Here is a 24,835-nt window from a genome sequence, read left to right as displayed (position 1 = left end):
GGGTCACTATTAAATTACTGAATGCTCAGATGAGTGAATGACAGAATACTGAAACAGGAAATTCAAAAACCTGGAACATCAGTTAAAACGGGATGTCTACTGTGCAGGATTGCAGCATAGCAGGGGTCGAGGTATTGCTTCTTTTTCCACTGTAGTGCAATCTCAGAGTTGGTATATATAATTATCATGGGGCATATGGGGGGTGCATGGGGGTTTGACCCCTGCAAAAAACAGGTATTGTGTGAGTTGTGGTCCAGGTCAGTATTCTCTGTTTTCGAGCTTCCTGGCTCTGTATTCTGTCATTTGTTCATCAAAGTATTCAATAATTTAATAAGGAGCCATTATCTGGCCTGAAGTTAGGGAAGTATTCATCTACACAGTGCTTCTGCAAAGTGATAAATGCCACAAACTTTTTTCATGGATCGGGACTCGATCTGCCTCTCAAGTACATGTTTTGTAATCAAGTGAAAAACATGTATTTCAGATACGTACCCTTTTAGCCATATTCCATGAAATAAAATGGGGGGAAAAGACGCCGTCTCATTACTTAGCTCTTAATTCTTTATAGTTTCAATCACAGGAGTATCACAGTACTGAACAGAGAACAGTATGCATATTTCAACATATTCTATTTACTGTGTGGAGCCTTTCTTTTTCAGACTTTAACACATAAAGATGTAAATTTTGATAGCATTTAGATCTTTTGTTTTATAAGAATCCTGGCATGTTAAAGCATGTCACAGTGTACAACCAAACCATGATGAACACCGATATAAGGGATTAGCTACACAGAGAAGCATCTCATATACTTGGTGGATCCATAGTACCGATCTGTTGTAGAACTATGTTGATTTACTTACATGCTTAAGAAACGTTCCAGGACAGTATCATACAAAAGTAAAACCAAAGGATACGCCCACGATATTTGCTCTAGGGAAAGCACTAGTAGCACTTTGAAGGACATAGCAACAATTAAAGTGACTGAAAAGATTAGACATCATTAACACCTAGTGGTGTTGAATGTCACACCTCTAGCAGCCTACACACTTCTTGCATTCCAGGTCATTTTCTGAAAAATAAACTTAGAAAGGGTAAGATAAACAAAGGTAAATATTTTGCGAACAATAAAAGCTATTAAAACTGTACAGATTGAAATGTTATCTGTAAGACGTACCCCCGGATTCACGAATCCTCCGTGTAAGACTAAATAAGTCTTACTCGGAGACTGCAGTTGAACGGTATGACGTCAGTGTGCCATGAATATTCATGAGGGCACGCTGACTCCATTCCAAGTCTAACATGGACCATTCAGGAAAGCAGGGGGCGTATCCGACTGCCGAGCAGTCTAAAGGTCCATGCCCCTGCAAGTGTCTGAAATGTAAAATGTCAACACACAACAGCGAGTCCGCTCAAATGTCCATGTACCCAACACCACACTCCCTGACATTATAAACCCCCAGCACAGTTATAAAAAGTAAACATAAAATTTTTTTTTTCTAATTCCCAATATAGCTGCCCGTATTTGCTCGTGTGTGCACGGGTGTGCCCATTGCTTAGCTGCAGTTAGCAATCTTGACATGGAAGAGCATAATAAGGAATATTTTTGCAAATTATGCCAAATAGCAATAGCATAGTGGTAGAGCCAGAGGAGGCATTCACGGTTCGAGTCCCACCACTCCCCTTACTATTTTATGTTTTAAATTAGTATATGAAATAATTCCTGACATATATGATTACAATTTTATTAAAAAGCATTCAAATGGCCTATGTATCAGTGAGCAAAATGTATATTTATAAAGGATCCTGACATATAATTGCCCGCAGTTAAGCAGCGCTTTACCCAGCGCAATAGAGTTGCCCATAGCTAAATAGTGCTTTACCCAGTGCAATATAGTTGCCCGCAGTTAAGCAATGCTTTACCCAGCGCAATATAGTTGTCCGTAGTTAAGCAACGCTTTACCCAGTGCAATGTAGTTGCCCATAGCTAAATAGCGCTTTACCCAGTGCAATCGGTTTGTGCGGAGGTGCGCACCGCGCCAACCAGCGCACCGTCGAGCAATGTGGAGCAACTTAGAGCAAAGTTGCCTAAACACAGCCACACCCCTTAGCCTGTCTGGACAGTAGTAAAATAAAATGCAATGACAAGGTTCAAACCCAGGACACTGTGCACCATAACCACAGTACTGAACCACTAAGCCATGACAGCTTAGGACAAACAGCCACTGTTAACATGCATATACTTATAAATGGTAGATTAACCATTGCTAAGCAGGTCTGCAGTCAGCCGAGAATTTTCAAAAACGGCCAATCACAAAAAAGTGCGGGAAATGCAGCATATTTAAGCCCCATAGGCGGGAATACTCACCATAACTGATTGTAGCTCCCATCTGCAGTTAAAATGGCTGGTGCTGGAGAGGGTACACACTTTAGAGCACAACGCTGGGACATCGAGGAGTCGAAATACATGGTTTGGCTCCTTGTCCACTGCCATGAGTCAAGACTCCTGCAGGGCCAGTTCCAAGGGACGGAGTACAAAGCAGAGGCTTGGAATCAGTTAGCTCATGACCTCACCAGTGTCACAGGTGTTCCTCAGACTGGTGAGCAGGTCCATCACCACCATGCAGACCTGAAGAGACGGAAGCAGGACCTACTGAACCAATGGATACAGGAGGTCCGTGGGATGCAAGATGCCCCACTACTGAGTAGGTAGCCATGGAATGCAGTATGTAAGACATGCTAATTTATTCTATATAATGGATAGGTATGTCTCAATATCCCTTCATTTGCTCCACGGCTGCAGGTGCCCATGCTGCGAATCAGCAAGCCTATGCAGGTAGGTTGCTAAGGCTGCGCTACCAGGCAGGTTAGTAATTATTCTGCATGTATTGTTATACAAAATAGGTGAGATAGCCTGAAAGAAAGTGTTGTAGCCCAATAATACAGCCATAAAATGCCCTGAATAATTCCTCTGCATGTACTGTTATATAAAATAAGTCAGAGAGCCAGAAAAAGAGTGTAGTAACCCATTAAGAAAGGTAAAATATGTCCGGAATAATATATCTGCATATACTGTCATATAAAATAAGTGAGTGAGCCTGAAAAAGAGTGTTCTAACCCATTAATAAAGGTATAATATGTCTTTAATATGTCTTCCATATGCACTGTAATATCAAATAAAGGAGAGAGCCTGTGGAAAAGTGTGTAATGTAATTAATAAAGGTATAAAAGCTGGAGTGTGTCTGTGTCACTTACTTTGAAATGTTGTTGTACCCTTGCATTATACAAATAGTACTGTTTTAATAAGTGCTGGTAACCCACAGTTGGGCAGTCCCATCTAAAGTGGTTGATGGACGTTGTGAAGCATATATACAGTCCTCAACAGTCAGTTACTGGCTGGCATGCATAAGTAAATCTGGCACATGAGTAGCTTGTTAATTTGTTCCCCAGAAATGTGAGTGTGCTACACGAAATGTAGGGTTCTGTCCACATTTAACTGAAAATGTCATGTGAACACATCCAGATATGTAGATAAAGAAATATAAATAAAATCAATAAATATGTAGCAGTAACATCTGCATCTTAGACAGTTAGTATGTCAGATATAGGTCGGGTATATCATGAACTAGCCAAACCCATTACACAACCTAAGGCATGTTGGCAAGTGTACTAATACATGTAGGGGATATACACCTGCAGTCAATAGGAATGTAGTGTAGACTAAAAGCACTTATAAGATGTTAATTGAGGTTTCTTTCTACACCCTACTATATGTGCATAAACAATGCAATTCCACACCTCAATGGGTATGTGCAATCTCAAAACATTTGTTGGGACATATGTTCACTTCACAATCATGGTGGCCTGTTGCCACCAATCATCCCTGCATGCTGTTGGAATGTCCACTGTCATTCAATATATGCATGTGTTATGCTTGCCGTTCAACTGTTGGAACCTTGGTGTGTTGGGTTAATGGAAATATTACTGCATGCTCTTACAACTAACTTGGAATGCTGTTGTTTATGTTGCAATTAAACACACCTAATCACAGAACGTATGGGAAGGCCGGTCCCAGCGGACCCACCTGTCCCTCCTCAGCTGACGAGTGCACCTGGCACCAGCAGGTCTGGTGCCCAGCCCGGGCTCCCCTCCTCCGTTGGTCTTGTGCCACCTTTGGGTGGCAGCACTGCAGGGGATGGGGCTTGTCCCCCCCATGCAAGCATGGGCAGAGAAGGGCCACCTGTCACCCTTCGAAGGGTCCAGGCTGTGGTGCATAGGGAGATCCAGCATTCAGTTGCTGATCCCCTATGCCAGATCGAGGCGAGAGTGGCCATCTCATGGGTGAGCCTGCCCATCCTATGCAGTCCCCAGCACAGCCACCCTCGGGGCTGTGAAGGTGCAGTGGTGATTGCCCATGGGTGGGGATCTCAGTTCCACTGTTACCATCTCTGGGCACATGGGCTTGCGATTTCCAAACATCCGTCCCCATCAATTGTGTTCACCCACCCCATGTGTCATACACTGCCCCTGTATGCGTCTTGTTTGTCTTGTCTGTTTACCTCCCCAACCTACCTCCCCAAATATACCTACTTCCTCTACCTCACTTTCCACTCTCACCTGAAAAAAAAAAAAGGGCAATCTGTACCCACAAAAAAATTATGCCCCATACATAGCTGCCCATTTCGCACACATGTCTGCCGGACATGTAAACTGATAATTATAATTGGCAGTACAACATACTTTGTTGTCCTCACCCCTCTCCCACGGGTGGAAGGTTTCAAATTTCACTCCAAATTTATTGCATATGCACAGCTGTTGCTGGTAAATAAATGGGCAGCTATGGACCTTCCCTACACCCGTCCTGCACATCCCGAGCTTGTTTTCCTACTGTCTTCCCCTCTTTGTGCCCCCTTTTTCACCACTTTCCTATCTCCCCATTTTCTTTTCTTTCAAAGAAATTAGCACGGGGTTAGCAGGAGTAAGCACTTTTAAGCAGTAGTTAGCAGGTTTAAGCGAGTGTGCGCATGTGTGCACTTAGCTGAGCATCACTAAGCATCGCGCAAACCCACACAAACCCGCTTACAACTGCTTAAAAGTGCCTTAGTCACTCTATGTCAGGGCCCTTGTTCTGCTCAGCAGTAAAATAAAACACCTCTGTCAGTCTCGAACCCCAGACCTTGGACACACTAGACTGCATGAAGTGCCACTAAGCCACAGCAGATATACAACAACTTGGTGCTGAAATAAGTATATCATGCATTACAATGAGTGAATGTAAAGGAAAAATAGGAAGGCCATAACATAAAGCTTGTTCTGTGGATCTTTACCAGCAATTGTTGTGGAATTGCATTACATGAGTGTGATATGAGAAGCAGCCATTCAAGCAGCAAATAATGTTACAGAGGCACTTTGCAACCCCCACACAGTATCGTAGCAGGACAAACAGTGGTATATCTGATTAGGGCAGAGGCCATATTTCCTAACTGTGACTACTTTTCAGGGATGTCCCTAATTGTGAAACATATCTTAGCTGTGTCCCTCCAAATCCCTCTGAAAAGTACTGACGTCAGTCAGAAAGGTGGGGTATTACACAATGAATACTGACAATAATAACAGTAGATACCGCTTGTACTTCATAAAAGGAGTACTAATCCATATGCACTGTTTCACTAAAGTTTACACTTACTGTCTCTATTATGTGTAAGGTGTACCTCACTTTTAACTACCTATCCCTGACTCCATGCAAAGATGTATCTGAGTGTTTCATAGGCTTGACAGAGGCACAAACACACAGGCATATCAGCTATTCTGCTGTTACACACACACTGCAAATAGCTTTGGTAGGACTTCCACAAGCATACCCTTATGTAGGAGTACAACACAGAAATACCAAAGGATGTAGCCATGTACTGGTAGCAACTGAATGTAACAATGCCATTGTACCAGTGCTGAAAACACCTGTGAGTTGCACAGACAAAGATTAACAGTGTAACTTCTGGCTACCATCTGGATAGGTTCACAGTTGGGGACTATGCAGACAGACCACCTGCCTTGATAAACTAACAGGTACACACCAATCCTTTAAGTCCAGTAAGATAACGTTCACACAATAATACATAATGCTCTCTGTATTTCAGCATCCCCCCACAATTCAAATATACTTATGTGTTTAGGGTCTACCAAGGATGTAGGTAGGCATATTCAGTACTGGAATTGTCCAGTTGTCCTGAGAACCCTGGGCTAATGTCAACAATAAAATACACAAACCCTGCAGAAGTGAGTACATTAATATTCACAGTATAACAGTTCACAAACAGTTCATGTGCCAAAAGAATACTTCTCAATAACTACTTTTGTATGGCAGTTAATTATATGAGTAGAAAAGAAACTACATAGTTACATAAATGTTGTGTAAGCATTTGTAGGGGTGAGTTAAACTCTACACTGATAGCTCTGTACTGGAAGTGGCAACAGTCAGGTCTGAGTACAACATGTACATCAATGTCTACACCTCTAGCTTCAGATATAAGAAGTATACCAACCTTCTGACTTACACAACAGTGTCCACAGCAAACAAGCATGGGCCCCACTCTGGAAATCTGAAAGGGCTACACCTACATACCTTAGCAATTTATAGCATTGGGCTGCTATGACAGTGAGTAGTGCAATTACCACACAGCAGGCTGAATGCATTTACCAAATGCTGGTCACCAGTTGGTGCAGAGGGCATCACATGCACATGCGCAGATACCTATAAAAGCAGACTGTACTTGCTATCTCCACATGCAATCATTACATTGCACGTGTCAGAGACTATAGAATTCCTGAATATTACTTAATAAAGAAATATTTAATTAAGTAAAACATATATATACTTAATTACTAACTAAAAATATTAATTAAGAAAAAAAAAATGAATAACCAAAAATAAAACTTAAGTAAAAAACTTTACTTAATTAAAAAAAAAAAAGTTGTCAAAGCATACACAGACGGACCTGAAAGTGGCAAACAGGTATGTAACAGATATGTAGTTACTGGCAAGTAGTAGATGTTTATGAATAGTACTGTACATACTCTGAAACATGCATATGTGGCAGCAGTAGGTATGTATGCACTGATGCCATGCATAACAACTGCCATGGACAAATTAGTGTGTAGCTGTGTGCAGTGGGGCATAACTGTGACATATGTAGCTCAGCATTATATGTCAAACATCTGAACATGTTATCTATGGTCTGTACAGTACTGTGTATAATGACAGTTTGGGGGAGTAGTGCAAACACCTATATAAACTTGGATGTGACAGAGTAAGACATGCATGATAGTCACATAATGTGTAGCTTAGCATTGGCAACTGCTGTACCAGGCTAGTATAGTAATGTAGTATTTGCAGCTATATATACTCCCTATAGTATTACTGTATGCACCCATGTGACAACTGTCCATGTTGTAGCAAGGCCCAACAGGTCATCCATGAGGTGTACGGACTTACAACAGTGTGGACCTTGTGTGTGTATGACACACACATATGGAGAGATATTTATGTGTCTGATATATTAGCATCTGAACATGTGCATAGAGCAAGGGACATACTGCAATTGTTTGTAAAGGGTGGACATTTATATGTTGGTGCAGGCTGTTATGTGCATATTTATATGTAGGTTGTAGTATGTGGCAAACAAGACAGCATACAGTGCTGGCATATGACATGTGGTGTTTAAACACTGTGGGTATGATTTGTTAGGTTTTTAGTCTTCCAGACAGGGGGTACTGCTAAAGATACATGGGCTGAGAATACCTTCCATGCATTCTGCACAAGACTGTGCAATATCATTACATAACTGTATCCCTCTCAACCTTTGCATAATTGATATTCGCACCATGAAAGGTGGACTGTATATGTGCCTATATGTATATCTATATGTACACCAATGGATGTTCATATGTACGCTCAAGCTCAATGTTGTAAATGTATTGCCATCCCTTTTGTTAAAAACCCTGTACCCATGAACTACCACATAGGTGGTAGTCTACTCAACACCGAAAGTGTGATATGAGACTACAGGACACAGGTGGACAGTAGTGTCCCTTTTGATAATCACAGTGCCACACTAGTCATGTAAACTGTGTATGGTCCACGTCATCAGAAAAGGTGTGTCATCCATGGAAAAAGAGGTCAGTGTTCCACTCTACTCATCAGTCATAACACCAATCATAGAGTACAATGGCCCTGTTGTTATGTACCTCAGAAGACATCTACAGCAACTGTAGATGCCAGACATATACCTCACAAAGAGTATTACCAGACTCAAACAGATGTCCTATGCAGACTGTCTTACAAAACCACAGCTACACTGTGTCGCATACCGCCTACCCAGAGGCAACCTCTGCCTAACATACAAAGCTATGCCAAACCCACAGGTGTTGGACATGCTCCATATAAACAGATTAAACTCCATACAAGCTACACACTGTACTGATCTAAACCTTGTAACGTCAAAAAGCAGAACATGCTGGAGTGGTACATTATCATCTCAGACACATACCATAACTCTGGAAATAACTACCTATCAATAGCAAATGAAGATCCTCATTAGCAGATGTCATGAATAATCATGATGATTGGATGTGAGATAGGAAACACAACCCAGGAATCACCTCTGTGGCTCTGCATGACAGGGGCACATGAACCTAAATTACATGGATGTTGAAGGGCAGGGTACCATATGGCTAGGCTTCCATAGGCCCTATGGATAATAGCCTATTAGCTACCTAGGACCCGATATACACACACATGTACTTGTTGCATTACTTGCTATGTGAGGTTGACTGGGTGTGATGGTGAATGTGTAGGTGAATGTGTCAAAGTTGTGTATATGTGTGATAGCCTAGTGGGAAACTGTTTATATCATGGTATGTAGTGTTGTAACTGTGATCCCAGCAAAAGATACGTATGCTATTGCTAGGCAGGAAAATCAGTATGTCATACGGTGTGACGTAGTCCCATGGTGTTGACTGGAGTGTGCCATTGTAGGCTAAAGCAGTACATGTATGCTTATTGATTGTTAACACTAGTGAATACAAATCCCATATGAACTGTAGTACTACCTGAAGCTGAAGGCCTAAACAGCACAGTATGGTGTATATCCACATTGCTTGGAAACACTGTTTTGTTTGTTACCTGTAGTCCTCACACATTACATACCTCAAGCATGAGGTTTTGTGAGTGCTGACACACAGTACTGTATGGTACACAGGTAAAACTCATCTGGGATGCCATACCTTTGTGTCTTTTAGGTATGTCTGATGTGTGTTTGGGTATGCCTGCAACATGGCCTTGGTGGTATGTGTGTCACAGGATATAAGTGCATATCTAGCAACATGTATAGTGTAGTACAGCAGTATTCCACCTATATTGATGAATGTGCACATATGTTACTGAGGGGTTTGCTATCAACAAGTAGCATGGTGTACTGGTAGCACTGAAACTGTACTTTACATTCATTTCAATGGATGACAAATGTCTGTCTGCATTAGCTTCATATATACCTCCTGTGGCTAGGTGGTGCAATGTGTCACATACAGTGTGCCATATACTGTTGTATAGTCTTACATACTGGTTTCACTTTGTTGCTGTGCAGAACATGGTTTGGTATATAGTATGTGCCAAGCACTGTCAGACAGTTGTGGGCTGAGCAGTGATGTGTGGTATTAAAAGTGTGTATCTACTGACAGCCAATAGGTTGCTATATATGGCATTTCACTGATGTCTGTACTTTAGAATGTTAAGTGTGCCACATGACTTGCTCACAATTGCTGTTTTATTGTCTTCCAGAGACATGTCTCACAATAGAAAACCTGCGTATTCCCCTGAGGAGGAGGAAGTCATCCTAGATGCCCTGATACAACATCACAACCTGCTGTTCTCCAGAACTGGCCAGGACCAGCATGGGCGCACTGTGGCAGGATTTGTCCGTCGGGTGAATGATGTAGGCATGCATAACCAGACTTATGAGCAGGTACGCCATCACTGCAGTGATTTAATCAGACATGTCCGGCAGCATGCCTCTGATGTCCACAGACAACAGCTTGCCACAGCTGGTGGTGCGGCAACACATCCACCCCTCACCAGAGTGGAAGAGCTGCTCCTCAGCATGGTGGCTCCTGGCCAACCAGTACAACAGACATGTGTCATCATGGAGGCCGGAGTCACATAGCACGTCGACTCAGAGCATGCAGGTAACATGGCATATCTGTAGACTATTGTTAGCTCGATTGTTAGAACATACATTTATTAGATGTGTACTGTGTATTCAGAAGATGTGGAGCCTGGTGTCATGCAATACTGATAATTTGGAACATAATCTGTATGCATGTGACCGTCACCTGTTGTACTACTATAAAATTGCAAACACACAGCAGCAATGCCATAGTTGTTGACAATGACAAACTGTCTCATATCCTTGTAGGACCCTCTGGTGTGATAGCAAGACAGCAGACCCATGTTGGTGAGTATTCTACATTTAATATAGCATATACCATGTGCATGTCATAGGAGAGTTGTAGGCCATATACACATGTAAAACACCTACACATAATGCATGATCTGCATGTTCTCTGTGGGACTATGCACATCCCAGTAACATGAGTAGCTGCCTCAAACACATGCAATACACAGAGCATCCCAACCAATTGTGGTACACTGTAGTGGACATTGTATAGGTAGAGTCAATACACATGGACACAACATACACCACTTTGTCATATGCAGTAAGTGTTGATATGATACACATGGCTTATGTTGACACCTGCTGTAAGGTCATACTCCAGTATCCCAAATGTCATCAACACAGCACACATACTATACCTGAGGGGTAGAGGCCTATCATGGGGCGGTGTAACACACTTCAACACACAACACATTCATGTTAGGCAATGCTCCCTATTGAACACCTTACATACCCATGTAACAACTGGCTGTGAAATGGTTAATGTAGCCAAAGTGGTGCAGGTCAGGTACAGCAAGATAGTTGCCAGTGTGGCATACATTACTGGTCTTGAGTGGCCACATGATGCTGCCTGATGATGGCTCATGGTACTACACTACATCCAGTTACAGTAACTACAGTACTACACATAGCATCCATTGCTATACACCTGGCAGTTGTGTGCATCCGGCCATGGTATGTATACCTATGAGTGATGGTGCACAGGACATTGGAAAGCATTTTAGACTTGCACAGCAATGTTGTGTCCATGTACACATTGTGTTCCAGGGTGAAGCCAATCATTGAACAACACACATGCATCAAAGACATGTATACTGTTATCAACAAGGACTCTCTACACTCACACTGCATGCTGTTGAGCAACACACATCCTGCATGCTGACATGTGTGATAGGACTCTTTGGCTTGTGATACTGTACTCCACAATCAACCACTAATTAGTATGTTCTGTATTGCTGTTGGTGTGTGTGTGTGTGTGTGTGTGTGTGTGTGTGTGTGTGTGTGTGTGTGTGTGTGTGTGTGTGTGTGTGTGTGTGTGTGTGTGTGTGTGTGTGTGTGTGTGTGTGTGTGTGTGTGTGTGTGTGTGTCAACTTGACTGAGTAGTGTATTTGTGTGCATGTGTGCATGTGTTCATGTGTGCATGTGTGCATGTGTGTATGTGTTCATGTGAGTATGTGTTCATGTGTGCATGTGTGCATGTGTGCTAACATCCTGTACAGATTGTAAAGTGTGTTTCCTGTCTCCCTCTCACAGGTGCTGAGGTATTGTTGGATGAGTGCAACAGGGAACCTGAAGTCACTGCCACAAATAGTGGACATGATGATACATGTGTTGTGGCACAGGCAGGTTTGACAGGGTCTGTCGTTGGTCCACCATTCGACAGTACACAGCTTTCCACCCCATCTATGAGCACATTCATACTGCCAATACATCCCTCAACACCAATGGCCTTAGCTGAGGAACAGCATGCAGTAGGCATTGACCAGGATAGTGTGGTATCTATGGCACATGCAACCCCACACAGCAGCCATACCCAGACACCTGGAATGGTACCACATAGGCATATGTCCAGGGGTTCTCGTGGGAGCACTGTTGGTCATAATGCCCCTGGCAGACATGCCCCCACAGGTCTCACAACCTCAGGTATGTTCCGGGCTGTAATGCAGGCACAGGCATGTATGGAACGGTACACCAGGCAGGGACTAAGGGCGCAGAGTGCTCATAACACCGCTATCAATGACAGTATCTGTAACCTTGCCGATGCCATCTGTAATTACACTGAGGTCATTGATAGACGTTGGGGGGAGAAACTAGATGTCCTCGCAATGTAATGTCCATGTGCCAGGACAGTGCAGGACGGCTGAGATGTCGACGTGGATGTATGCCAGCAGCATCATCAGCTGGCAGTTATCGCGGATGACACACAAGTCCCAGCCGCTCCCATAGTGGCAGTACCAGCCCCAGCAATGTTGGGGCTGGGCTGTCAATAGACCATAATAGACGACCACGTGCACGTGGCTCTGGGCAGTCCCAGCAGGGACATGGGTCCAGTCGACATCCCTCTGCCTCTGACAATAGTACCCAGTCTGGCTTAGTACCCGATACTGTCCATGGCACCCCTGCCAGGCACAGGTACTGTGTCCATGGCCGGAGACAGTGATCTGTACAGCCTGGCAGGTACAGTTTGTGGCTGTCCCACAACCTCCCATATGTAGCAGCCACAAGGTGGAACTGTGTGCATGCAGACACACACACATTACATCAACACTGACCCATACTGTGCTGTTGCTCCTCACACACACACACACACACACACACACACACACACACACACACACACACACACATATACAGACACACACACACACACACACACACACACACACACACACACACACACACACACACACACACATACATGTCGATTGGATGGGTCATTGTCGGGCTCTGGCAAACCAGTAACACACTCTGTGCATATGATGAAACTGCGCCACCTCCTGTCATCTGTGACATTGATGCAGGAACAGGCGAACATGGTACTGATGCACAGGGTGACCTAATAGCAGTGTAACAATGTTAGCATGCTGTCAACAGTAAAGTGTAATGATATCCTTGTAGGTATATCTGAGCAGGCATGTTGCATTAAAGCTATGATTATCAATGTAGCATTGTTTGCACCAGTGTTAATTCCAAAAATGTATTGTCTGCCCATGTGCCACTTGGCTGATGTGTGTGGTACTGGCAGTATGTGTTGGTGAGTGGACGGTACGTGTTTGATGTGTGCAGTACAGATTTGCATGTGTACATTTGTGAACATGGTGGAGGTGCACTGTCTGCATGTATGTGCATAGTGGACATATGGGAAGGGTGACATGCCCTGTATTACACAGTGTTAGCACTTCATATTTCCTATTGGTGGCCAATATGCATTTTACTACACATATGTTACAACTTAGGTACACATGTGTGTATGACATGGTTTGACACTATGCTGTGGGTGATACTGTTAATATCGGTCATTGGTTTGCATTCTGGTAGTATACATAACCTCAACAGCCTGATTTTAACCAATCATTAGATGATGTCTTGACAACTGACACACAGATGTAGGATACACAGTAGCATTTGAATCCATCCGGTACTATACTATACCAGTAACCAGTGGTATTGACCGCCACTCATTCCTCGGACCACTCCTGTTTGGCATGTAGCCATCCTAGGTACAAGCAAATACACTAGGGATATGTCCGTCCACATCTGGTAATGCATACAGTGGCCGTCAATGCATTCTCTGGATGAGACACATCCTCCACAAGGGAATCATACAGACAAATACCTGTTGACCAACCCATGCTGTAAAGCTATGTCAACTATAGCATAGTCATCCACATTTACTATACATAGTATCCTGACAGTACCACATTGGTAGTAGCCCACAACATGTATCATGAGTACCGATGTGTACATACAGCCACATGTTATGTCATCTGTCCTTTAGTATTCACATTTCCAATGGTATGCTGATGTCCCTCAGTGTATCACATAAACAATAAGGGGTCTGTATACATATCCACGGAGTTGTTGCGCACTTATAATGAATGCCCATTATTGACAGACTGTGTTGTGTTTGAACATGTCTGAAATATACCCCAGGCATGAACCCTCACTATTCTATAGAAACAGTCATGGGTGTGTGTGACACAGATGACCTAGGCCACAGATCACTACAGTGGCTGGCCTTGTCACATACATGCATATGTGACCTAAGGTCTGAGAAGCAGCAGCACAAACTGTCAATGGTAACAGATGTATTTGTGTAGAAAGCAGGCTTCACACCTATGGACTAATTGAGGTCACATGTACATATATGTATTTGCCACACAGTTATTAATTGAGGTCACATGTACATATATGTATTTGCCACACAGTTACTAATTGAGGTCACATGTACATATATGTATTTGCCGCACAGATACCTGAAGTGTGCAATGCACATACTGTTGTTTTACTGATATGTCATACAGTAGTAAAAGCAAAACCCACAACACATTGATCAACAGTGTCACACACACCCACACTCAGCAATTGCAGGATTCAAACCCCTACCTAACTTTGTTATGATTCTAGAGAGGTACGCATTAACACAACGCCCTATATGCTTTCTTGGGGGGTTTCATTTCCACTGCTGTATTTGTGGGATACTGACATCATCAGACTTGCCAAAGAAGAATTTATCTCTTTTAGTGTGTTTTCCCAGTCTCCAAAAAGGGCACTCTTCTCAAAGGAAATCACACACACACACTCCCCACCAACACACACTTAGCAATTGCAGAATTCAAACCCCTACCTAACTATGTTATGATACTAGAGAAATACGCATTAACACAACATACTATATGCTTTACTGGGGAACGTTGTTTCCAGTGCTGTATTTGTGGGATACTGACATCATCAGACTTGCCAAAGTGGAATCTACATCTTTTAATGTGGTCCTAGTGTGCAAAAAGGGCACTCCTCTCAGAGGAAATCACACACGCACATACACCCCCACCAGCAATTGCAGGATTCAAACCCCTACCTAACTATGTTATGATACTAGAGAGATACACATTAACATGACACGCTATATGCTTTACTGGATGGTTTCCTTTCTCCTGTTATATTTGTGGGATGCTGACATCATCGGACTGGACATGGTAATGTGCATGCACTTTGTTTTATGCAATCTCAGGAATGAACCATGTGGGTCAGCAGGTGTTAACAGCTTGAACAGGACTCCACAATTCTTAGCTTGTGTGATCTATCTGTGGACAAATTGCCATTCCTTCATATGACAATACATATTTATGCACAGATTGTTGATTTTGTGGATACGCCATGTGTCTGGGATGTTGATAAAGGGTTATTCAAAGTCTATGTGGGACGTGTGTAGCTCCTTTCAGTGATGTATGTCCTGGGTGGCTGCCTTGCAAACAGTCTAGCAGGTTTGGGAACCATGATCTGCCCATGAACATACCAAAGTTGGTAGGGTTGTGTGTTTTACGGCTTCCAATAGCTCTGTTTATGACTTCAATCATGATGGACTCCATGGCCTTGCAGATCAGACTTCATAGGCTTATAGGACTATAGTTCCCATGGTCTGTTGTGCACCAACACTTCTGGAGTGTGCCATATGTTGCTGTAACACATTCAACAGTTTCAGATCCTGTAGACAGGGTGAGGCTCAACAGACTGTTCAGGTGCAGGGTCTGCTTGTTCTGTAGTTCATTTATGACACATATAGGGAAACAATGTAATCCAATTGATGCCATGTTTTCAGCTTTGGAAGGAGCTGTTTACCCATTCTACATGTGATATCTCCTGGTATGATGATAGGGCCTTTTGTCAGTGGAAGGTGGGTATGTATGTATGGGCCTGTCTGACAGGATGTCAGCATTGTCAGTCAATTACAGTTGGCCCTGACTCAGGACATATATGAGTGTACATTGCTATTTATGACATAGCTGAAGGAAGTGTCATGGTTCTGTCTGGACTCCTTCACAGATAATCATTCCAAAACACCGACAAACTTGAGCACTAAATCCCTGTTATACTCCTTTACACACTTAACACCCTACTGATCCTTTTTGATCAGTCAACAGAGTATTTCATCATAATATCCTTGCATGTCCAAAGGTCGGCTTCATGTGTACTCTCCAGTCCAGCTGGTGAATATGGGAATTTTGCCGCAATGTTACAACTGCCTTATGTACATAGACAACCCTCTCCTCCTCCCAACAAACTCAGATATATGTGAGAGATGCAACTATATAGCAAACAGGAGGCTGAGCTCTCTCGACCCATGACTGGCACAGTCTATCAGGTGATGAAGGTAACCACACACACCACAAATCCAGTCTAACATAGACCTATAGCGACAGCAAACAAAATACATCACCACAAAAAAACATACTCGGAGGCTCTAAATAAAATCTGCCTAAGCAACAGAGACCTCCAAAGCAGACACCCAAACAACTGCTACCCCACAACAATACCCACATATCACATAGTCCACAAAGTCAGTGTGCCAGACAGTCACTGCCCTTATGGATAAACAACACACCTAATACACTTGTAATAGGTGACTCTATTGTCAGACACACTGACGTCCCACTCACCAGGCTGAACAAGGAGAAGGTCACTTTGAGCTGTCTGTCGGGTGCCAGGATCTGCCACATAATACATGCACTCAGGTCACTCCAAAGCAAGTACAAATATGGCTCCATCATTGTCCTTGCTGGTGTGAATGTCCTCAGACGTTCCTCCGTGGACTACATGACAAGAGACATATTGGAGCTCTCTGATCATGTAGCCCAGTCCAGTATGACCCTGACCTTGTGTAGCATCTTACCCTCACCAAAAATGATGGCACAGTATACAGACAAACTGATCAGTTTTAACAGTTGGCTAACATATTGGTGTCATTCAAAGGGGATCCAGTGTCTGTCAGCCTGGGATGACATGCTCGACATGCCACGTAGCTTCGCTATGGATGGCTTGCACCTGTCACCCCTGGACATTCGAGTACTGGCTAAGGCTCTTGCCACCCCCATAGTGCCTTTTTTAGGCAAGGCTCAAAAGACAAACCCACCTCCATAGACAATACAAGGTAAAAGAAACTAAGGGTAATGCTGCTCAACACCAGATGTCTAAACCTCAAAATGCACGCACTCAAGACTCTCCTCAGTATGGAGAATGTCGATATCTGTGCAGTAACAGACACCTGGTTCATGCTCCTGAAAGCACCCCAGCACTACCACGTTATACTTCATACCATACTTTTCAGCCACAAGACTTGGACCGACCAACAAAAATAGGGGGAGTATCCATATACATCACAGATACACACACCTCCAGGTTAGTAGCACTGCATGAAGCATCAGAGACCATACATGTGCAACTAACAGTGGGCAAAACTGCCTTTCAGTTTGTAGCCTGCTACAGACCACCCACCCAAACTCAGGAACCCCACTCGGCTTTCCTGGGAACACTGGGGAATATGAAGTTCTCTCCAAACACCATTATATTGGGTGACTTCAACTACCCAAACATTGACTGGGAATACTACTCAAGCCCCAACACTCTCGCCCAATGATTGCTAGAATTTATAAACTCAAATACTATGGCACAACAGGTCATCACACCCACAAGAGAGGAAAACATATTGGACCTGATCATCACCAACATGGAGACTCTATGTTCGACACCAGAGGTATACCCCTCATTGGTAAGGTCAGACCATACATTTATCTCACTGGACATCCATATCCCATCCCCACCCCCATCCTAGGTAATCTCGGTGAAGAACTTCTCAAAAGCAAACATCACACTTCTCCAAACCAAGGTGGTATCCTTCAAAGACCCTGGGACAGTGGTAAATACGACTCAGACTGCTGAATCCTTTACAAACGCATTCTATGGACACCTACTGGAATGCATGGATTGTGCTATCCCAAATAACAACAAGACTCACTCCTCCAAAGGCAGGGAACCTGTCTGGTGGACCCCGGACATAAATAAGCTATACAACGAAAGGTGGAGGCTACTACATGATAGAGCACAATCCCAAAAAGGGAAGGCATCTCTGATAGTACTAGCAAGAAGCTACGATCACCCATGAATTCATCTAAGGCCCACTTCGAAAGGAGAATTGCACCAGACACTAAGGACAATCACATGGCCTTCTTTAGTTATGTCAGGAACCTGGGTGGCAACTCCCAGATATGCTGTGAGTTACTGCAAAATGACAAAACATACACTGAACCCACAGACATTGCCAACATCCTGGCAAACAGGTTCATTGCAAATGTCTCCTCCCCATTCCCCCTAAAGTGCAAATGTCCATCCCATCAGATTGTAGCCCCCCTGACATCACAGATGAACAGATGAGAGCTGCCCTTTCCAAAGCAGACAACACAGCATCAATGGGACCAGACGGTGTCCCAGCCTGGGTCTTACACGAGCTTCATGATGAACGTAACCCTCACATTAAGTCACTGTTCAATATCAGACTTACTACAGGATATGTACCCAAGGAATGGCGTACAGCAACACTGGTCCCACTCCACAAAGGTGGTGCCACAATGGACCCCGGACACTATCGCCCTATAAGCCTAACTAGCCTGGTCTGCAAAGCTATGGAGAGTATTGTCATGGAACTCATACACAAAGACATCGGGAACCTACAGACACTGGATCCTACCCAATTCGGCTTTGTTGTGGGCAGATCTTGCCTCTTGAACCTGGTCGACTTCTTTAAACAGTTACCAGGTCCATAGACATAGGGAAGGTAGTCCACACAGCAAAACCCTTCTACACAATACCCCACTCAGGCATCATACATAAGCTCACCAGCTTCAATATCAACACATATGTCACAAGATGGATTGCTAACTGGATCAGGGATAGCACCCACATGGTCAGTATTGTAGGTGCCATGTCTGGCTCTACACCAGTTACACGTGGCATCCCACAAGGCTCAGTCCTGGGACCTCTCTTGTTCAGTATATATTTCTTTGACATACAGGCTAACACAGGAGGAATATGGCTGACCATGTTCGCAGATGACTGTAAACTGGGTGCCATAATCGACTCTCCAGCTGGCACAAGCATCCTCCAAACGGGTCTCACAGAGATGGATAACTGGTGCCAGAGCCATGGCCTACAGCTAAATGCCATTAAATGTATAGTCATCCCCTTTGGGAATAACAAAGCCCACACATTACCACATAGGTGGTAATCCATTAAGTACGATAGGAGTTATTAGGGATTTGGGGACACGAGTAGTTAGTAATCCTCACCTTTGACAATCACGTTGCCAAAGTGGTTAGACAGACCTTCTATATAGCCCACCTTATCCCAAAAGGTTTCACATCTAGATCAAGTGAGGTCATTGTGCCCCTATACTCATCAGGCCCATGATTGGATACAATGCCCCATTTGGGATGTACCTTACCCGACACCTACAGCAACTGTAATGGCCACAAAAGTACCTCACCAAGTAGATCTAGGGACTCACACAGATGCCCTCCACAGTTCGGCTAATGTAACTCCAGCTCTACTCAGTCGCTTACTGCCTACTCAGATGTGATCTGTGCCTGTTGTTTAAAGCCATGTCCAACCCGGAATTAATGGACATGCTCCACCTCAGGATATCCGAATCCCTTAGAGCTACACACTCCAGGGACTTAAACCTCAGCACAGATATTAATAGGACATGCTGGAGGGACAGATTCTTATCCCAGAGGCTCCCCTCACTCTGGAATGAGATCCCAGTCCCGCATAGGCAGAGTCCCCCACTGACCCCCTGCAGAAGACATCTTGACGAGTGGATGGGTGATCGTATGTTTACCCCTGGGATCTCTTCTGGGTCCCTGCTAGACAGAAGCACAATAAACTAAACATAAAAGGGCTATCTTGTGTGACCTACTATTCACAGGCACAGTCTACTAATCTAACAGGGTTGCGAAAGCCAAACACACTCTGGCTAGGCTTATAAATGCCCTAGGGCAGATAGCCTAGTATCAACCTATGAACCTATGATAATGTTCGGGATGCACACTGTTTATTGATGATACTGATTGCAGGTTTTTACTTTGCTTTCCCACTTTCTATGAACAACCTAAGTATCTGCAGAACATATTTGATTATGACAGGGTTCCACTATATTATATATGTGTCTGTTGTCATATAACTGTGTGCACAAGGCAGATTGGTGAATAATGAGAGGTTCCTTGGTTAACACATGCAACTGCCGGATATGTGTGGCCCACTGCTGTACTCAGACATGGCCTAAGTGTGTGAGCATGCACATTTTGACCTTTCAGTGTTTTGTTGCCTGACATTTGTCTCATTTATTCGTGTGTGAGCATGCCCAGTGTGACCTTTCAGTATGTTGCTGTCTGAAGTCCACTACATTTGTTGATGTGTGTGAACATGACCAATATTAACATTTATACTATATGTGTGTTGAAAATCAGGTTCTATTCTTACTGCAGGGCTCACCTTTGTGTCATAACTCGATAGGGATTATGCTGTGCCTGCAGGGTTTCCATGAGATACTTAGGTTCATAGGTTCATAGGTTCATACTAGGCTATCTGCCCTGAGGCAATTATAAGCCTAGCCCGATTCTGTATGGCTTATGCCACCCCTTGATTTGAGTATACTGTGCCCTTTAAGGTTTAGTTTACTGTGCCTCTGTCTAATAGTGACACGGGAGTAATCCCTGGGACAAACCTATGATCCCCCATCCACCTATCGAGATTCTTCTTGAAGAGATTCAGTGAGGTGATCTGCCTCACATGAACTGGAATTCTATTCCAGAGCGAAGGGAGCCCCTGGGTTATGAACCTGTCCCTCCAGAAAGTTCTATTTATTTCTGTGCTGAGGTTCAAGTCCCTCGAGCGTGTGGCTCTAAGGGATTTAGATTTACTGAGGTGGAACATGTCCATTAATTCTGGATTTGACATAGCTTTGTATGTCAGGCATAGATCGCCTCAAGTAGGCGTATGCAACTGAGTAGAGCTGGAGTTTTTTAACCGAGCAGCATATGGCATCTGTTTGAGACCCTTGATCCTCTTGGTGAGATACTTTTGGGGTCTTTCTAATTGCTGCAGGTGTCGGGTGAGGTACATCCCAAAAGGGGCATTGTATTCTATGATGGGCCTGATGAGGGATGAATAAAGGGGCACGATTACCTCTCTTGATCTAGATGTGAAACCCTTCGTGATGAGGTGGGCTATGTAGAAGGTCTTTCTAACCACTTTGGCAATGTGGTTTTCAAAGGAGAGATTGCTATCAACTTGGGTCCCCAGGTCCCTAATAACATTCTCTGTACTTAATGGGTTTTTGCCTATGTGGTAATTTGTGGGCACATTGTTTTTGCCAAAGGGTATGACTATACATTTTTTTGGCATTTAGCTTTAGACCATGGCACTGTCACCAATTATCTGTCTCTGTGAGACCTTTTTGAAGGATGTTTGTGTCAGCTGGAGAATTGATTATGGCGCCCAGTTTGCAGTCGTCTGCGAACTTGGTGAGCCATAGTCCTCCCACGTTTGTCTGTACCTTGGAAAAGTATATACCGAACAAGAGTGGTCCCAGGACAGAACCCTGTGGGATGCCACTTGTGACTGGTTTCGAGTCTGACATGGCTCCAGCAACTCTCACTCTGTGGGTTCTGTCTTTGAGCCAGTTTGCGACCCATCTTGTGACATAGGGGTTTATATTTAAGCTGGATAGCTTATCTATGATGCCCGAGTGGGGTATTGTGTCAAATGCCTTTGCAAGGTCCAGATAGGCTGTGTGGACTACCTTCCCTTTATCTATGGCTTTGGTGACTGTTTCGAAGAAGTCAACCAGGTTCAAAAGGCAGGATCTGCCCTTGACAAAGCCGAACTGGGTAGGATCTAGTGTCTGTAGGTCCCCAATGTCTTTGTTTATGAGCTCCATGATGATCCTCTCCATAGCCTTGCAGACTAAGCTAGTCAGGCTTATGGGGCGATAGTTTCCAGGGTCCGTAGAGGCTCCACCTTTGTGGAGTGGGACCACTGTTGCTGTACGCCATTCTGTGGGCACATATCCTGTAGTGAGGCTGAGATTGTATAGCTGTTTTATTTGAGGGATTAGTTCCTCTTGGAGTTCATGTAGGACACAACCTGGGACGCCATCTGGTCCCATGGAAGCAGTGTTTTTTTGCTTTGGAGAGGGCAGCCTTCACCTGATCATCAGAGATGGTTGGGAGGCAGCCCTCTGCTGGGATAGATACTTGCTCTTTTGGGGGGGAGGGGGGGGAGTTTGCACTGAACCTGTCTGCCAGAATATTGGCGATGTCTGTGGGTTCAGTGTATTTTTTGTCATTTAGAATCAACTCAGAACAAGTCTGGGAGTTGCATCCCAGGTTTCTAACATAACTGAAAAAAGCCTTATGATTGTCTTTGGTGTCCTGTGCAATTTTGTCTCTCGAAGCTGGCCTTGGAGGATTTTATGAGGGATCGTAATTTTTTGCTAGTACTGATCAGAGATGCCTTCCCTATTAGGGATTTTGCTCTATCATGTAGTAGCTTCCTCCTTCTGTTCTACAGTTTATTTATGGAAGGGGTCCACCAGACTGGACGCCTGCCTTTGGATGATTGGGTCTTGGTTTTGTTTGGGATAGCATGATCCATGCATTCCTGGAGATGTCCGTAGAATGCGTTTATATAGGATTCTGCAGTTTGGGTCGTAGTTTCCACTGGCCCTGGGGCCTTGAAGGATTCCACTTCAGTTTTGAGAAGTGAGAAGTTCGCTTTTGAGAAGTTTTTCACTGTGGTTTTGTGGGCTGGGGGTGGGGTCGGGATGTAGACATCCAGTGAGATTAATTTATGGTCTGATTTTACCAATGAGGGATATACTTCTGGTGTGGAGCATAGAGTCCCCATGTTGGTAATGATCAGGTCTAGTATGTTGTCCCCTCTTGTGGGAGTGGTGACTAGTTGTTCCATAGCATTTGAGTTTATAATTTCCAGGAACATTTGGGCTAAGGTGCTGGGGCTTGAGTAGTGCTCCCAGTCAATGTTTGGGTAGTTGAAGTCACCCAATATAATGGTGTTCGGAGAGATCTTCATGTTCTCCAATGTTTTCAGGAAAGCCGAGTGGGATTCCTGACTTTGAGAACGTGGTCTGTAGGATGTTATAAAATGAAAAGCAGTCTTGCCCACTGTTAGTTGCACATGGATGGTCTCCGATACTTCGTGCAATGCCACTAACCTGGAGGTGTGGATATCCTTGATAAATATGGAAACTCCCCCTCCTTTTGTGGTTCGGTCTGGGTTTTGGGGCCAAAAAGCATGATATGAGGTATAGCCTGGTAGTGCTGGGGTGCTCTCTGGAGCCTTGAACCAGGTTTCTGTCACTGCACAGATATCAATGTTCTCCATACTGAGGAGAGCTTCGAGTGCGTGCATCTTGAGGTTAAGACTTCTGGCATTTAGCAGCATTACCCTTAGTTTCTTGTTCCTTGTACTGTCTATGGGGGTGGGTTTGACTTTTGAGCCTTGCCTAAAAAAGGCACTATGGTGGTGGCAAGAGCCTTTGTCAATATCCTAAAGCCCAGTGGTGACAGGTGTAAGCCGTCCCTAGCGAAGCAACGTGGCTTGTCGAACATGTCATCCCAGGCTGACAGACACTGGATCCCCTTTGAATGACACCAAAATTTTAGCCAATTGTTAAAATCGATCATTTTGTCTTTGTACTGTGGCATCATTCTAGGTGAGGGTAAGATGCTGCTCAAGGTTAGGGTCATACCAGCCTGGGCTACATGATCAGAGAGCTCCTCTAGGTCTCTTTTCATGTAGTCCAGGGAGGTACGTCTCAGGTCATTCACACCAGCATGTACAATGACTGAGTCATATTTGTATTTGCTTTGGAGTGACCTGAGTGCTTGCGTTATGTGGCAGATACTAGCACCCGACAGGCAGCACACCATGACCTTCTCTTTATTCAGCCTGGTGAGCGGGACGTCAGTGTGTCTGACAATAGAGTCACCTATTACAAGAGTATCAGGTGTGTTATTCAGCCTTAAGGGCTGTGGCTGCTTGGCACACTGACTTTGTGGGCTATGTGTTGTGCATGTTTTGTTTTGAGGTAGCGTTTGCTTGGATGTCTGCTTTGGAGGTCTCTGTTGCTTAGGTAGATTTTTATTTAGAGCCTCCGAGTATGTTTTTGTGTATTTATGTGTTTGGTTCGCTGATGTGGTGGGACTATGTGATACTGGAATTGTGTTGTGTGAGGTTACCTTCTCCTCCTGACTGGTTACACCAGTTTTGAGATGAGAGAGCTCAGCCTCCAGTTTGGCTAAATAGTTGCATCTCTCACATATATTTGAATCTGTTTGGAGGAGGAGAGGGTTGTCCGTGTACATGAGACAGTTGTAACATTGCCTCAAAATTCCCAGATTCACCAGCTGGACTGGAGAGGAAACCATTGACTGACCTTTGGACATGCTAGAGTAATAAAGGGAAACTGAATTTAAGACGGACCAATAGGGGACAGGGTAATCGTAGAAAGTATAAGAGTAAGTAGTGCTTATGGTTTAATAGTGCTAACTTGTAGGATTACTTAATTGGACCAGTGAAGGACCTTGGAATGAGAATATGGTGTTTAAATTGAGAGATAGAGCAGTTCTAAGGGAAAAAGTGAAGAGCAGACTTTGTGGAGCCAGGAATAGTTTAAACCCAATTAGGCGGCGCTGCCCGCTGTTGCGCTATGCACAAAAATGCGCAAAACTGTGCAAAAGAGGGTTTTAAGAGAG

This window comes from Protopterus annectens, chromosome 2.part2, assembly GCF_019279795.1.
Source record: "Protopterus annectens isolate FY-2018-M chromosome 2.part2, PAN1.0, whole genome shotgun sequence".
Classification (NCBI taxonomy): domain Eukaryota; kingdom Metazoa; phylum Chordata; order Ceratodontiformes; family Protopteridae; genus Protopterus; species Protopterus annectens.
The sequence above is the reverse complement of the archived record's forward strand: the minus strand, read 5'-3'. Positions refer to the sequence as shown.